The following is a 16139-nucleotide window of genomic DNA, read 5'->3' on the forward strand; positions in this document are numbered from 1 at the left end:
CTATGAGGAGCATATAAAATTGGATGAAGTTACTAATTGCACTCTTAAATCCTTTTCGTTTCAAGTGATAATTTGGAATAGACGTATATACATAGTCGCGCGTTCAAGGGTTGAAGTATTCGTTAAGGAAGTATTTGAATCGACCGTGAGAACCTTAGAATGTAAGACGGTAACGATATTTAGGATTAATTTAATAGCATATTCTTCCTCATTACCTCAACAATCTTTGAGATAGTTCCTCCTGCCATTCAATGTAACGTGTCACTCGCTCGTAATTCGCTGTTCACGTAAATTATGAACATGATCTCGATCGTTTCCCCCCACGTATACGTCCGCTCGGAACTTTTCCAAAATATGTAAAACGGAAAACGAGTTCGAGCCGGGTTGTACCGTTCGATCGATGAAACTCGTTCGCTCGAATGTTGCTCATTCTTTTAGGCTAATTTTATTCGTATAAGAGACTTTTCAAAGTATTCCGATATGTTACACGTGATACCTACCGATTCTTCGATTTAAGAACTCTCTCTTAGGCGTACGTCGTAGTCTATCGATTATGTTAATAATTATTGCACGCGCTAACGCCGTGCAACCATTGTCACTTCTCGAACTACAGCTCTGTAATAAATTCCATTGTCATATTATACTGCTGTTTTTTGTTACTATATCTTCACATAATGAGACACGAATATTTATATATTTTCCCCCTCAATTCTACTAATGTACTGACTCATTCTATGAAATTTCGTATAACACCTTGAACCATGCACGAGCCTATAATTTACTGTCGCCGATGTGTCCCTTAATCCACGGTAATCAACGATGATTTTCACACCATATTTCTGGCCTCCCTTTTCCTCCCTGCAATCTCGTAACAATTTTTCAAGTAATACTTTGCATCCTCCGAGACTGTTCCCTGAAACGTCGAAGACGCGGAACGTACTCGATGGTTTACGATGCCGAGGAACGATTTATGCGCTCATTATCGTCACGCAGCCAAGCCGATAATAAACAGGTCGAAACGAGTCGATATTGAGCGATCAATTCACAATTCGCAAGGATATGGGACGAGACATCAACGAAACTTGACCGCGCGTCGATAATTTCCGTTCATAAGCTTTAATTCGTAGTTCTGATCGAATACCAAGACCACAATTTCATTCTGACGCGATGGAAAGTTTCGTTTAAGGCCTCGCGAAATCCGGTTAGATATTAACAGCAGAAAACACTGGACCTCTGTCATTAAATGAGATTAAATTCATGCATGAGACCGAGAGTGTCGTATATTATTTTCAAAGATATTTTAATGAAAGCAATTTTTCCGTTCCTTCCATTGTGTGCAAAAGCGATACTGGTATTTGATTGTATGCAACGTCTTTCAAAATAGAAAAGGAATTTCTCATGTCGATCATGGTAAATGTGTCAATTCCTAAGTCAAAGAGCTAATTCAGTAATTCAGTACACGTTGGCGTGTTAATACGGGCGAATCAGTCTCTAAGAAATAAGGACGATTACCGAAATATAAACGCTGTGTATTCATTTACCAGGAGAATACAAATAGAATGTATGTATAATAATCAATGTATGATATCCGTTGTATTTAAAAATTGTGAGCATATACCTATGTACTTTCTATATCATGGCTGAATATTAAATGAAATCCTACACGTAAAGATGAATAATGCATAATTATTATTCATAGTAAATTTTTTCGAATAAACGGGCTGCCATTAGACTAACAGCGCAACTCTTTTCATCATGATTTAATCGTGATATTAATTGCGTTTCATGATTCGGCAATAAATCACGCAGATCGATACACTGTTATCATCGGTGCCCCCCGGGTGACAGCCGCAATCGATACGAATTCAATAATTGCACCCGAGGATGCCTACGTCTTTGTCGCGATGAAAAACGTTAATAAATAAACCGGCAACTCGAAACCAACAATCAAGAATGCTAATTATAGATGAAAATTGTTCTTAATTCATGTCGATAAATCAACAATGGTTATCGTGAAATTTATTAGCTTCTCGTTTTAAAACCGTGAATAAATTCTTGAAGACAATTCTGTAATTATTAAACAAAATTAACAAATGCAACTCCCAAGAAATGTTCTCGCATTGCTAGTGTAATGTGATACGACAGCCTTTTTTTACATAAAAACCATCGCCTTATGCCTTTGAAAACCACCGGTCTATCATGAGTTTACAAAAAAATTAATATCCTCTTTTATCGATCGGTCCGCGTTCTCTCCGTTCGTTCCACCATGCATTCACGCTAGACCCGTGGCCATATTCGTCGGATACCTGGACGAATATGCGACGCTCTTTCTCCTGTTGCTCATACTAATCAACGATGTGGAGAACCGGTAGCTCCTGAAACGTTCGGAACGATACGTATTTCACGCTTGTCCGAATCACCTTATCTACTCCTTTTTATCCTCGTTCGAGGTTCTTTCTAAAGGTACGTTTTAACCAAACGAACAGGAATAAGAGAATTAAACTTTCGTGCGATTACAAATAACGGTAATCTCTAAAGTATTCTGGACATGGAATAATGCATTTACTGAATGTATACTTTGTATGTACATAGAAACAAGTTCAATTTTTTAATGCAATGTTCTCGTGGCTCTACTTCATTACATTAAATCTAATATCGATATTCTTAAGCCACATGATAATTAGAGAGAGAATACAAATTAATTATGCAAGGAGTTAGCAAAAAAAACGATGGTTACATTTAAATCTGGGGATTGAGTCAGTCGATCGAAATACGGCTTAAGGCGGTCGAGAACCCATCAGGTTCGTTAAATTTGGCCGTGGGCGATAGAAAACGGAACTCTTCTCGTGGATGGACTCAGATTAAAATATTCACGCGGTTAGATCGATAACTTCCCCTGGCGGGCCGCTTCATTATCCTGGCGCCAGACAGGACACTCCAGGGTCCGGCTCCCGCGTGCGTGTGCGTGGACGCGTTTCAGCCACGGGGGCAGTGAACGTCCTTGGTGTCTTTCTGGGGTCTTTCCTCCTCCGGGTACGCCACCTCAACACGACGACACATACCAATAACGTAGAAAGCGATGGGAACAGTGAATCAATCTGCAAGACGATTCGCTTTAAACAGCAAATGTAGTTTTTGTAGAATATCACATGTTTAATTAAAATAATTTATCAATTGCTTCTACCGTCATTCCTACAATATTAAACAACCTGTACCATTTCGAAAATCAATTCTCGACCAAATGACCAATCTTGAAAGTGGGCATTTAGGATCGGGAATTATCACCCCTTTCTTTCAATAATTTAATGTTCGTGCTAATGAACGTTAAGATGAATGTCACGCCTGAGTTATTTCGTAAACTATAACAGTAGACGTGTAGAAAAACTAACAGGTAAAGATGTACTGAATGTAAAAAGAGTAGTGAGATATCTGCAAAGTACGAAGAATTTGGGCTAAGAATACTTGAAAAATGGTGGTATTAATAAACAAGTTGCATACTGCGATGCAGATTATAGTTACGATTTCGTTTTCGATTTAGATTCTGATTTTAATGCGGATTCCCAATAAGAATTGTGGTGCTGATTTCGACTTTAATTCTAAAATGATTGTGGTTCGGATTTTAATTCCGATTCTGATTAAGATTATGGTTTCAATTCAGATTTTTAATTAATTTAATTTTTCGTGCCGAACGCGAGATACAAATGTTCACACTTCGTGCTCCTGGCACATCTGCAACCGAACCTGCTTGTCTGCAAGAAGCAGTGCACGCTTCTGGTAAGACAGGAAATTATTTTACCATGACGCGGTCGAGTTTCGGCAAAGGATCAAAAGCTTTCCTAGAGAAGCTGCCATCGTCGGGGAATAAACACTGCCACGCGGCTTCCCGGGTCCACTCGACGTTATCCACGCTGGACAAAGAGGAATCGGGATAACGTGAAGAAAGATGAGCAAATAGAGAGGCTGGGGGTCTGTTGTACAAATAATTGAAACACTAATCCCCTTTCCCGAAGTAGCGACGGTCGCCTTAATCACGACGTTTAGGCGTGCGTGTTCGAGAGGGTGTGACCCCGGAACGATATGCGGCCGCAAAAGCGGAAAGCAAACGCGACACGTGACTTCGCATGCGAACCAAACGCTCTTTACCTTTCCACCCCGTTTGCGACGAAATGGGGTGAACATATGGTGAACATCGTTTTTCGTTGATTGAAAATAGTCAGAGGCAACAAGGAATATAATTTTAACACGTTAGACGTTCAAATAGATTCTGCGTGTTACATCTTATGAATAATACACAAATTTTATTGATTAAATAAAATTAAGAGAAATGGATAAAGTGGATGTGAAATGTAATCCATGAATTATTATATAAAATAATATTGAATATCATGTATGTACGTTGTATTATAATGTATATTGTAATACATAAAATAATGTACTGTAGAATAAGCAGAAAGAAGCTAATAAAGATTGCTGGCATGGGTAAACGCGTTTTATCTCGTTGTCCTCACCTTCGATCTATTAGAATTTACATCCAATAGAACAGTCTCAACGTACAAAAGATAAATAAAAATCAAGCATCGTTTCCTCAAACTGAATCCTCCCTGTCTTCGACGTTTGTACGAAAGAATCTGACGAAACAAGAGCGCGTACTGTCATCGAAATTCACTGACAGCCTGACGGCGTCATGTATGCCCGTGTACTTAGATCGCGATGAGACGTCTTCAAGGGCCCACGACGAGGTCGAAGAAAGACTGAAGAAGGCAGAACGAGAGAGAACGACGTACGACATGAATGGCAGGAAAGCATTCAATGTTTTATCGAAAATCTATGCCGGCTGAATGCCTTTGAGTGGAGCACCTTTTGTGCCCGTTCGCGTCACGAGGAGTCCTTTTTTGAGAAGCAAAGGCGGGGGAGGAGTGACGACATCGTGGACCGAGAGGGAAACTTCCATCGTAGGGCGAGAGCACAGGTGGCCTCTTCGTACCTTCACGCACCACTAATTTCTTCCTCATTATCCGTCGTAGGCGGTCATTCGAGGTTCCGAGCTTCTTGTTCCGCATTTACCTTGCCGTACCCATTGTTGGACCGAAGGACCCCATGGATCGCGCGTCCCCTCTCAAACGTGATCTCGGCTTCCTTCGTCTTGCGCTACTCAGTGTCCTGTGTTGATATTCTCTTCTACATGAAAAGAATGAAGTCGTTGCGTGGTCGTAAACAAACGATATGGACGATCCCTTCAACAGAATAATAATTTTCTTTAAGCAAAATGAATTAATTTTTTATTACTTTCGTATCTCAACTCATCGGGTTTCATTACACAGGCGAATAACTATAAACATAAAATATAACTTTTATAATCAAGTAATTTATTCGATTTCAATTAAAAAAACAGGATTGCTCAGCAATGCCATGTGCGTGCAATAAAATTATAATTGGTTGACGCGAAAAATTCCACGTTAATTAGACAGTTGCGAATGAATAATGAGCCCAGTTCTCTCACCCGCCGGCTAATTAAATATTCCACTGCCCGGGGAACGGATGTCCTCATATTTTACTGGCATGGTACGTCATCGGTGTTGATAATGGAAAATAATTTTTCATTCGCGCCCAGGAAAAGTGGATCGCGTTAAGTGATTTGTCCTTGCCATCTCGCGGGAGCTGGCATTATCCTGCTCGGCGGTGAATCTCGGATCGCCTGATTCTCGGGGTGAGCGGCTTCTAGCCCTGTCGAGGCGAAATATTAGTGTCAAACCAGGCATCATCCATCCTGAGACGAATCAATCATTTCCTATTCCTAAAAGTAAATCTGTTCGTAGAAGTAATAATTATTATGCAAGTGCCATTTCATCGTTTCCTTGAAATTTATTAAAATCACTGGTATGTTGTAACATTAAATAATTATATATTCCATATATTCTGTTAAAACATTGTCCACAATATAATAGAGAGGAACAAAGAAATTTCATACAATAGCGTAATAATCATTTTGACACCGTGTAGTATTTTTGTAAAGGCACAAGGGGAGATGAACGTTTGACGTTTCATGTTTCTCGGCAACTTTCCCACAAGCAGTTTGACAGGCAAAGACATGCGGGTCGATCTTCGCGAAAGGTACCTTTTTTGTCTTTCGAGGACTTTCCTCGAGTACCAACATGCGCTTAGGTATTCACGCACGGGACGGAGCACACGTCGTTCCAGGGCAACACCGTCGTTATTATTCGTTAGCACTTGCTCGCACCCCGGGGCTGTGCTCCCTTCTCTTGGAAACAAATATTTATATCGCGGACGCCCGCTGCGCCATTGTGAAACCCCGCGGTAACTCTTGCTTCTATTAAGATGGTGTCGAGCACTTTCTTCACTGTTACTTTACCCCCGTGATTGTACCCAGCGTTGTGAGATTTGATGGAGAGAGGAAATCTTGCTGCACTTGAGTTTCTAGAGGCTTTCAAGTTCATAGAAATGTACCAATGAAACGGGGAATTTAAGCGAACCATTTCTGCTCGAGATTGGCATGTATGTTTGGGGTTCGTGTTGGACCTCAAGTTGAAACATGTTTTTAGGTGACATAATTCAATATAAGGAAATACAGTTAGTGTTTAAACCAAATGAATATATTTAAAGTTTTGTACAAAATGAACAAGCACAGAAATAATAATAAAATAGAAATGGAAACGCTTGTCAGTTACTGTATATTCAATCAAATGATTGACTAATGATGTATCCATCTGACGATTCGAACATGACAGTAACAAGTTTATGATAGGTTCCCATGGACTGAATTTATGCCACGTGTCTAACGTGGATATCCTCGCACTTGTCCATTTCCCTTGCATTTTACGGAAATGTAATATACATGTCGTTCATGTAGCTACTGTTTAAAATAGAAGAAACAGCAGCCAAATAAAACTTGCCTGTGATTTAAAAATTTTACCAAATACATTCGATAAAAATGCTTATTTTGTAATGCATAAAAAGAGATATACATTATACATAGATTAATATTTATTTGCTAATACATCATTTTGGTTGAACGTCCTCCAATATCAATTTTTACAATTGAAAACATATTTTATCACCTGGTTGACCTAAGGGAGATCAAGCATCGCTGAAAATCCGTGTTCATGGACGACGTATTATGGAATGGATGGAAATAGGAAAAAACTCCATTTCCAGCGTTGGAGAGGGACGGGCATAAATCGTGGCGGTGATAATGGAATTCTCAACGGGGGTCGCATTGACACGGCTGCGAAGTGTCATACCGTGGGGGTAAATAGATCGACGTCGTGACGATGCCAACGGGGGTGTATTAAGAGGGTGGTAACCTCCTGCTTACACCTCCATGAACATCCGTGCTGCATGTATCGCGAATCGATTTGCACGCTTTGATATCCGCCGTTACGGCTTGTATATTGTGTTAAAACATTTCAAATGGGTGTTGAATATTATACATGTACGTGTAGTTTAAAATGTAATTTGGTTTCAATTCCATCGTATTAGATACAGTCCTTTTTATTTAATACAAATAGACGAATGAGACAATACAAAATTTTTGCATTGGACATTATTTGAAATATAACTTGTCTGTTATTACAATTCAACTAACTGAGAGAATTGATTACAATAATAAGAATGATTAATTTATTAAATAGAACTTATAAACGTTATACATCGAGTCATATTTTAATATCAGTTTACAATCACGGAAACAGCATTCCATAAATCCATTCCCGTCTGTAGAAGACGTATCTTACTACGACCAAGTGATTAGATTAGCTGACAAGGAACGGTCCCCGTGTGAACTCTCCCATAGAGGAAACACGTGCTCCATTTTTCCTCCTTCTCCTCGTGGACGCTCGCGGCTCTTTTTCTCCTCTATCCACCGCACCGCGTCAGACATCGCGTTGTTCGCATGAATCACATCCCTACCTTTCCTATTCTTGTACTCGCCGCCCTCGCCCGATCTCCGTTCATCTTTGGACGTTCATCGGATCCTCGAAGAACCATACCTGTTGTAATAATTCTTATCTGACAAATTACTGATTCCATTAACACAATTACCGTCGATCGTGTATCATTTTCCTGCATGCTTTCAAGGTAACGTAATATCATGGACTTAGAAAAATGAAGTTACCTAGAGTAGAAAGAAGAGCGTGACAGAAATTTTTCATCATAAGAAGAATATTTATACATACCTTCGTTTAATTATTCCTTGTTGTACGTGATAAATGCACCGACGTCAATGCCCGTTTCTGGTCAAAGGGAACACATTAGCAATATAGTAAAGGGTGACGCTCACAGGTTGGTCACGATTTACCGAGTAAAAGATAAGCCTTTGGGGCGCCATTGGTTTTATTACTTTCATGAATAGCTAGGCAAAAATAATCCCGCGTAGGATGCTGTTGACCGTTAGAACTCTTTTTTTTTATTTACTGCTCTAAGGCAGTAGGTTCTCGCAGTTTGCAGACGAATGGCATGGCAATCTGCCAGTACCACATAACCCTAAGCTTTATTTGTAGGTACACCTGAGCATCGAGGCAAACACGTAAATTAAACTGAGTCCCTGCCTGACATCGCGGTAAAAACAGGCAAACCGCAGGATTTACACCGAAATACGTCTTATCGACGCTAATCTCCTTGGGTTATTCTTAAAGAGCAAATCGGTCAGATTAAACAAAGGAAAAGTCGTAGTGTAAATATGCGACGCACTTTCTTATTCTTTATACAGGAGACACTTTCACATTTTTAAAATTTATTTCACTTAGAAGTTAATAATGTTCATTAAGAAGACATTGACGGTCTGGTACAGTGATGATGATTTTATCATGGAGATTTACAAACCGTGTCATAAATTCATGTTACTTGCGAGAAGTCATTGCTACGATTTGACTTCAGATAATATCGAAAAAGCCTGAATGAAATACGAGGGTACAGTTCTGTGGAATTCGTTTCGTTCGCGCGTTATGGATGAAATCGGTCTGTTTTGACCGATTTGATCTCCTACTTTGAAGAAAGGGTTAGACCTGCGACCGTAGGATAAGACATCCGGACAAAAACCTGGAAGAACCAACTACGATTTGGAAGAACAGAGTTTCAACTGGTCACGTCTTCTATGTTTAATTGCACCCTAAAGTAACGGGATAGTAAAATCACCCGCGGGAATCCCTGTCGTAAAACCGCAACAATACTTGCGAAACAGCAGTTACTTGAGGTGCTATTGAAGAGTGCCGATGACGTTTATAGATTATAGAAGAAAATACCTTATGCTCTTTTCACGAAACTTAATCTACATAGAATTAATATGGAACATGGAAATTATTAGGCGAAAATATAAAAGCAGCAATAATGTAATAAATGTGAAATTGGTGACATTAAATTAAAAGATATTACATGTTCTATCATTAGTTTGACAAAACGGAAATTTATGATACAATTTTTTAAGAGAAGGTTTCACTACGTCGAATCTGCCTGGAATTGCGCAACGGTAAAAGTGATCGCGTCTACCTGCAACGTGGCGATTGCCTACGGTTCAAAAAAATCTTACGGCGCTTCCGGAAGCGCTTTGTTTGACGCGGGCGAGGAGAGTATTGAGTGACGCGTATATTCTAAACCAAAGAAGCACTTCGTCAAAAGGCGAATCGGCCGGCGAGGGCGAGGACACGGATGAAAGGAGGGAAAGGCGAACGGCGTTGCACGGCGCGGCGCGGTACCGAAATTCGAGATCTCGAGGAGGCGAAACGAGACCGGAGTGCGGGCCCTCCCTTAACAGAGTGAATAATAACAAGAGCAGGGGGTGGGAAAGGGAAAAGTTGAATTCTATTAAGCGTCGGAAAGGAACTTACGTGTGCTTGTGCTCTTTAACAGTTTTATTTAGGTAACCCGATATGGATATGTAGTGAAGCGCCGACTCGTCTCTCTCGGAATTTCTAATATCTTACGTTGTTAAAATGCGTTTCTCTGATCTATTCATTTATGGATACAAAATATGAAATTTGAAACTTATATCGTCAAAAGAGAATCCCGAGGGGAATCAATCAGTGATATAAGAATAAACCTATCGAGCAAGTAGTTCATTATTTAGTTAATAGAAGATATGTATTATATAATGTGTATAAATATGAATAAAGCGAGTTCTCTAATTTAGAAGATGTTCCAATTGAAACCAGCTTTATCAAACTTGCAAAATGTTTCAGAAATAAAATTTTCATATCTCTCAGACGAAGATCTTTTGCTAATGTTAGTAAACTAACTGTCTCACTATCATTTTCCACCATGCGTTGAAGCATTCAGCATGGCGGATCGAATATTTCTGAACGAACCACTCCCACTTCTTCCATGAAAGGGCAAAAAGGAGACGTCTCGTTGTCTCCCTTAGGAAAAAGATCCCCTACGTGTTCTTGGCTACGGAGCTACGGAGCTCGGCTTGGCTCTACCCGCACCGTACTGACGCTGACTGTGAGCGGACTTTTTCAATGGCCGCCCTGAAAAAGCACAACAGCCCAACCAGTGACGTAACTCGAGCCCGCTGTCAGCTCTGCTGACAGTACCCGATGCTCGATTCTTTGTCTGCCTACTCGTTGGCCTCACCTACTTGCACCGAGACCTTCCTTTCTCTTCGGCTTCTCCGACATTCTCCCCATTAGCTTCTCACCGTCTGCCTTCCCCGTTCAATCCCATTCCCCGGTTTACCCTCTTCCCTCTCAAAATTGAATCTGAAATATCGACTTGAACATCAAGATATAAATTATTTAAATATTGAAGCCAGTCACTTAACTAATTGCATTTTATCCGAATTAAAAATTTTGCGTTTTAAAAGTCGTCCACATAGTTTCATCTACTTATGCAAGTACATATTGACCAGTGGATAAAAAATGACCAACTTTTTGCCACTAGCGAACAAGAGATAGAGGAGTTTATCCAACAGACGCAACGTCAGAAAGATTCCCACCGACTGTCCTCTTTCACCAGGAACAACAGGGAGCTCGTAGAGGCTCGTACTTCTCTACGGATAGTTGAATGCGTAACCAGAGGCCGGATGTACCCGCCCAGGATGGATCCGCGTCTATCGCAAGGTACTCTCAAGGAGTTTCTTTCGATGTTCCCTTTTCAACCCCGTGCTCACAAGGTGGTGAGCGTCTCTGATTTCTGATCTGCTAGCCGGTGCAGCTACTTGTCACTCCGGTGCACGCCTACTTTCCATCGAAAGCGAATCTCCAACCGAAGCGACGTTCGTTACGTTATTCGTTCCAGAAATCCCAACCGACCGCTCGCTGATTTTCATAACAGTGAACTTCCGGCCAACTAACGAACGTTTGCCAGACGAAACGTGAATCTTCAATTCTTTGTCAGGAGCTAGAAGAGAAACAGTGGTAATAGTCGTTATAAGGGGGCGACAAATCAATGAAACGTATTCTCACGGTTGAGAAATATACTTATATATATTTTTTATTATTACTATGTTATTTATTATTATTTATGTTATATATTATTATTATTATTATTTATGTATTACTAAACCTCATAACCACTTGGAAGGTCAATTATTTTTATTTAATTTATCTCACTGTATAAATAAGTGCATCATTTTCAAATTATTTAATCATTGAAAAAATTGATCTTTATGTACGTTTATGAAATACATATGAAATATCACCGTTCTTAGCTATCAGTCTTCCTATTAACAAGAATGCACGCATTTTAACACGTGATAGATCACTTCGCGTGACGCACGAGATCTCGTTATCTTGTAACCGCGATTAAAACAATGACCTGGCAGCAGCGACCTGTTGCTTCGCTGCTCTAAACATCGCGCCACGTGTTTTCGACATTGTGGGAAACGCGAAGCATATGGCCGGATCGATACGCGAACGGAACAGCATCGATGCCCTCGCGTTTTACCTACTGTAACGAGGGTGGAGGTAGAGAGTGACTGAAAATCCACCATATGCGAAGTTATTGCCTCATGAGAACGATCTCATACTAAACGCGATTTGACATGGGAAAGCGGTTTCTATCATCACCGCGAAATTCGAACTCGCCTCAGACTTTTGAAAGCGCTTATAAGGGTCGGAGGTAAATTGTGCGGAAAACTTGAAACTGTATCAGTAATATCTGAAGAGAAGTGCTGAGTATTTAGAAAAAAAAATATAAAAATTGCTATTCATCAACTGATCAGTGTGAATTGAATTAAGTGGTCTATTAAATTTTATTATAAGAAACTATACTTTATACATTTTAAAAATTTGTTATATTTATCAATATTTTCGTTAGGTAAATGCACTAGAATAGAATTTATTACTTTCTTATTGAAAATAATGAAAGCTTATTGTCGAGGAAGGTTGCGAAAGATTTAAAAGGACAGACGGCAGGTGTACTCTGTAAAAGGCAGCACGGTCTAGGGATAACCGGGGAAAAGAAACAGAGTCAGTCCAGAAGCACGAGCTTATCCTCCATTAACGCGGTGTGCGCAGCTCTCTGCCCTTAAGCTCGCTCTCTCCTGTCTTATTCTCAATTCTGAAATCGTACAATTTTGACGGACTCCACCGACGCTCTATAGTCGCTGGTTAGTCGACCGTATGATCGCTATGGGATTACCGCTTGCTCCAATGATCCCGACGCGAAGGCGCTTCGACCAGGAAAATGTCAACCTAATTTTGCAAGATCCTTCTTCCTTCGTCTGGAAGACGACTTATTAGGGTCCAGAGGGTTCTCCACATTCCAGTAGCTTGATTCCATTAACGTTATCATTGATCTAACAATTTACTAGATAATAGATTTGACCATTTAATTTAAATCTGAAATGTCACTCATGGTTTCAAGTACCTAATAAACTTATATTGGATAGTCGGAAAAATATTGAGAAATTTTTGTCACTAAATGTTGTTTGGTGTCATATATCGGGCAATACAAATTAGATTGACTATTAGATAGAGGTGACATTTCAGTCTACAATTTTTTTGAAGACAGTTTTGTATTTCGTGAATCGTGTCAAAAGTAATATTGATGTGAAAATGAGTGAAATTTCTGAAAAAATTCGCTATGTTTTGCAATTTGCTTTATCAAAAATGCAACAGCATGTAAATGATTTGCTCGCTTCCGTTCTGAAAATTACGATGTTAAAAATACACCTCGTTCTTAAACCAATTACTGATTCAGCTGAAATTATGACTCTACTATAAAAATGGCAAAAGGTCTTAGAAAATAATGACCGATATATACTTAAATAAAATTCATTTTGATTAAAAGAAATGTTTAATAAAAAAGGGACAAAAATCTCTCAATGCTTTTCCAAATATCCAATATTTAAGTATCCAAACATTAAATGATTTTATTATCATCTTCTTAAAACAAAATACGTTAATTCTCCCTTTGTTTTACAAGGACGGTTTTCTAGTACAGTAGTGCGGTTTACCAAAAAGGGAAAGAATTTCTATGGTTTGCGGGAAAAGGGACAAGCCTGTTGAACCTCGTTAAATGCAATACCAGTAAAACAAGGCGTAAACAGTGAATAGCTACCGTCGACGGATTAGCACCGTTCGAAGATTGGGGAAGATAGCGGCGACATAAGACGGCTGCGAAGGACAAGGAGCTCCTCTACCTGGCCAGTTTTCTGGACTTAAACTCCTAAGCGCGAGACGGCACCCTGGGGTGGGGGGACCTCTTTGCCGTGTTTCCTTCCCTGTCCTTTTCCTAGCTACTGTTTTCCGACCGTTTGTTCCTGGATCTTCGATCCTTTTTCGACGTCCGAACTGGACCACCCGTTGTACCGTTATCTACTTATATAACTCTTTGTCCACGCATCGATGGTTGCACGAATTAACCACGATATTGCTGCCACGATTAGCCCAGAAGATCGTACTAAACTAGCTTTGTACTACTTTGCGAACTGACCCTATTATCTGCACCGTATTCCCTGACATTTATCTGGCTCCTCAAGGCTAAACAGGACAATGTACAAAAGAACTTTCATAAAACAGATATTATTATTTTTAAACTGTCCAGTTTGTATTAATATTCTTTACAATGAATTCTCTGGATATTTAAAGCTATTCATTTCGATTAACAAAAATTAGGTATGATATGAACGAATAAGTATATCTCATCTTTTCATATTGCACGAAATCGATAATATGTATACATGTTCAGTGCAAGTAACAACCAACTCGTCCCTCGAAACGGTACCAACCCCCTGCTACGATTCACTGAACACAAGTACTCGCAAGTTTCCTGTAAGAGTTTCTGTACAAGTTCTATGCGACAGACAGTTATACATATTTTGATAAAATTGAATAGTTTAAAGAAGATTAAAATGATTTATTTCATATTTTACAATGTTTTATTCATTATGTACCCTGATTTCTGTTCACGTTACAATCTCTGCTCACTCGCTTAATTATAGAAATAAATTATAGAAAAAAGAGACATTGAGTAGAAATTGTGATAATTGAGATTGAAAGAAATTGTGAGAATTAAGAAAAAAAAGAAACAAGACCATCGTATTCCATTTTTACGATCGTTCCGTGGTTTCTTCCAACAAAGAAAAATAATCATCGGTTTCGTTTCTTTTTGTGAACATTCCATCTCGACAAGACGGTAGACAATTGTATTTCGATTCCGGTCCTATTACGGGCCGTTTAGCTGCATTTGCCTTCTTGACAAAGCGACTCGAATCTTTTATACGTGGCTCCTTTTCCTCATTTCGCGCACCACTGCAACGGTTCGTATAGAATAGCTCATTGTGGGATCTCGGATGATCTTCTGCCTCTCGACATATTGCGTCGAAGCCAAAAATTTGTGCCACGGTTCGTTGGGCATTCGCCGAAATTTAAAAGTTAGTCGAGGGTGTAAAGGAACGTCTGTATTTTCTCTGGTCTATCTTCAAGTTGAAATATTTCAAACGTGACGAATGCAAATAAGGAAGTTTGATATAGAATTTTGATTCATCAAGTACACTCATTGACCCCTCGTCTAACATATTAATTATATCTTTAAATTGATGCTACCCCATGGGTTTTATCATATCACATACCTGAGCCAGAGGAAGGAGAAACCCACCCCGTAACCCGATATTATCGCGGCACTCGAAACTGGCGTGCAATGTATAGGGTTGATTCAGGTTATGAGATCCAATCTCAGATGTGATATTACATCGGTTATGATAGATTCTTCGCGTAATTCGTGTCCTGGTATGACGAGTGCACAGATGCAGGACGCACCCTAAGCTAAAAGGTGGTACGTACGTAGAGTGGAGATAATAATTCAAGATCGAGTCAGGGAGTCAGGAAGCGATGCAGCTGGCTGTTCATTGTATATTATATTACGTTCCCGGTGGATATACGTAATTTTTAGTTTCCTATGATTATATCTATATGCCTGTTTTATAATTGTAAGTGTTTATATGATATTTTTTTATTTCCTTCCGGTTTATCTTGAAATATATTACAACACTGAAATTCTATTCAGTAATGGAGAGTTAAGAACTATATAAGAGTATCATTATTAATTTAGATTTCATTAATAAAACTAATAAGAACTGCAGAAATTAATGATGTACAGCTCGAGCACAAAATTAGCTCGTCTCCAATGTAGTAGGAATGACGATCGACACAAAGTCCAGCAAGGGATGAAGAGAAGTGGCTTCGTTTTCACCTCGCTACCGGATGAGTAGCGTCGGACAAAAGGGGTGAGAAAGAGAGAAGGAGAGCATAGGTGGGAGACATCTGACGTCCCCGTTCGTACGCCACCTCTGCCCTCGTGGTTGCTGGCTGACGTTCAACCCCCAGGGTGGAACCGGGCTCCTTTCGAAAGGACCGCCCTTTCACTAGGGGAGGGAATCCACCATCCAATGAAGCGTCCCGATCGTCGTCCGTATGAAAAACGGTCAGCAGTCGGGGTTTACTATTAAGAAGTCCTGGTGACGGTGACTGTCAGTAACGTTTCATCGGTTTGGGTGTTTAACCAAATCGAGGAAACAACGGGCCGGTTCCCCGTTTTCGGCTCCTCCGGGCACGCAGCCGGTTGCATGCCGGTTCTCAGTCGTGAACTGTCCGCACGCATGTGATCTCGTATTCGCCGTTGCTGATTAGGATTACATCGCCGTTTACAGTGTTTGTGATCTTGCAAGAAATATTTAACCGGTGGAC

Source organism: Ceratina calcarata, unplaced genomic scaffold, assembly GCF_001652005.2.
Source record: "Ceratina calcarata isolate Rehan_Ccalc_2016 unplaced genomic scaffold, ASM165200v1 scaffold368.2, whole genome shotgun sequence".
Lineage (NCBI taxonomy): Eukaryota > Metazoa > Arthropoda > Insecta > Hymenoptera > Apidae > Ceratina > Ceratina calcarata.